This window comes from Dendroctonus ponderosae, unplaced genomic scaffold (genome assembly GCF_020466585.1).
Source record: "Dendroctonus ponderosae isolate FM_Combo_2020 unplaced genomic scaffold, Dpon_F_20191213v2 Dpon_F_20191213_12, whole genome shotgun sequence".
Lineage (NCBI taxonomy): Eukaryota > Metazoa > Arthropoda > Insecta > Coleoptera > Curculionidae > Dendroctonus > Dendroctonus ponderosae.
Window position 1 is genome coordinate 2,847,538 of NW_026017316.1, and position 2,599 is coordinate 2,850,136.

Here is a 2,599-nt window from a genome sequence, read left to right on the forward strand (position 1 = left end):
CTGTAATGATGTAAAGATGAGCCTTCTGGCTCATTTTGCTTTCGAGAAATGAGCAAAAACAGGTCGGAAAACATGAAAATTTTTCAAAATCTTTGCACCTAAGTGTCCGATATTCAATTTTCGCTTCCTGCGTCAAAACGACTCGCATTTCCTCACTCATGTGGTGATGATTAAATCGCGTTTTCAATTCTCTATCCAACGATGCCAAAACCAATTCTGTGGCTCAAATGAGGCCTGAGAAACTGCCAAAAAAGCAACGTCGTGTTTGAGTCAATTTTGCAACTCAAAAAAAAAACACGCAACAGACTGAAAAGACCGCACTTTTCTGCTCTTTTTTGCTTTCTTTTTTGCTCTTGCACCCTGAAGAGGAAAGTGAAAACATCCGAGTATCTACTAAACGAGAGCCAGAAGGAAAATTAGATGTTTCAGACTGAAAAGACCGCACTTTTCTTTAAAGGTGTGGAAAGTTTCGCGAAAATCCCTCTTCAGGTTCAGTTAAGGAGATTTTTTATAAATTTGCTCTGTCCACTCCTGAGTGAGAAAACGACACTTGAAAATGATATACTGATTGGCAGTAACGTCATCGTTTGAGACGCCAGATTGACATTTACCTGGTTCACAATCCGCGGGGTTGCCAGCTTAAGTGTTTCTTCCCGACAAAGTGACAATTATAAAAATAATAATAAAAAATAAAATAAAATAAAACATTTTTGCGTCAGTGCCCACAGCCTTGACACAGACCTGAGTAGTCCATAGAGCAAGCGATGGCTCTGGATGGGAACAATTGCCGGCTGACAGGATCGATTTTCCATATCATCATAATCCAGGAGCCTGGCAATGATTTATTCAGAATGGCGTTTTTGGGCCGCGCACGGCCCATTAAATAATAGATGGCGCCGCTTAAACAGCTTGACATGGCTTTGAATGTGCCGCTTGCATAATTAATGCTACAGGACAGGACAGGACAGGACAGGGGACAGAAGGCTGCGGCCGAAAGCCACCTTTCGCCGAACACCCCGTATCTCACTCCATTGATTCGAGTAGCAGTAGCAAAAAAAGTAGTCAGTTGGGGGCAGTTGAGAAGGAAATGGCAACACTGCATTTTAATTGAAGTAGTAGGCAGTAAAACTGCAGATTTTTCAATATTTTTTCAAATTTTTTCAATACATTGAAATAGTCGTCTGGCTTTCGCGCAGTTTGGATCGGACGATGTTTCGGTTTTCAGTCATCTTCAGGCGCTTTTTGACAATTTTGCATGCCGCACTTTGACATTTACGTTTTCACTAACCAGCGAAGCAAACGAGAAGGTCCGTTCCATCAGTGTGTGAAGTTTCGAATTTGGGTCATCCTCAGGAAAATTTCAAATTTCAGAAATTTGTTGACGATTTCGACTTGGTTTGAACGACCGGATTGTTTGGCTATTTTCAAGATTTGGTTCAAGTTTGCATTGAAATGCTGGTTGCTTGCGAGAGTGAATTTTAAGTGTGTTCTGTATGTGGAAAACGTTTCGATTGCGAGTCATCCTCAGACAATTTTTGCGCCGATTATTTGCCAACTATTTTCACTGCTCGAGGCTGAACCGAGGGCCCGTTAGGGGCCGCAAATAACCGGAAAAATTCGCCGATATGATTCAGGCAGGTGGAATATTTCATGTGCCAGCCCCCCTTGGGGCCGATTAGTGCCGAATAATCGGGGGCCAAACGGTTTCGATGGGGGGGGGGCGGCCGATAGTTTTAGGCAGCGCTTTTCCAACGCGCGACTGGACCGGAAAAAGCCCCCAATTTCCGCCCCAAAATGGGCCGCCCCGTCCCCAATTCAATCTCGCCCCCCAATTTAAAGTCGGAAATTACCCCCTTTCCGCATCCAGAGGATCGGCGAGTGGGGGGAGTTCATCAACGAGCAAACAGGCGAGCGTTTGTTCAATCGCGAAAAATCTCCTGTGCATACACAGACAAATTAAACAGCCGGATGGTTTTTACGTGATTTCAACAGAGGACAAACGGGGCAAACCAACGCGGATGTCCAGGCGCTGCTGGAGCGGACAGTGTCCAGACGAGGGGCTGGGAGAAGCGGACGGAGTCCGCCTGGCCACTGTCCATTTCACGTGGAAACTGACGCGAAAACGCCAGGAGAAGTCGATTTATTAATACAAAAAACCCCTCAGTCCCACCGTCATTCTTTCCCCATTTTCCTCCCCCGACGAACGAGTTTGATTCCGATAAAATCAGGACGGCTGTCGTTCGACGTGACATATAAATTCGGTATCGATTCCGATGCGAAAACAATATCGAGATCTCGCAAGGGGGGCCCGATGCACACATAAAACGCCCGGAATAACTAATGGTCGTATTAGGGCGGATTTGGGGGGTGGCGATCCCCCTTTTTTCGGGCAAAGGTAACGGCCGGGGGCGCAAGCCCTGCTGACCCAGTTTGGGGGCGATTTGGGCCCCCGTGCCCGCCTGACCTAAAGCCTGCTGACCTCAATTGGCGCAGTTTTTCGACTTTGAGGCCAGGGAGGGGGAGCGTTTTGAGGCGCGCCACTGGATGGAGCCATCGGGGACCCGAACGGGTTTTTTGATGGGTTTTTTTGGGGAATTTT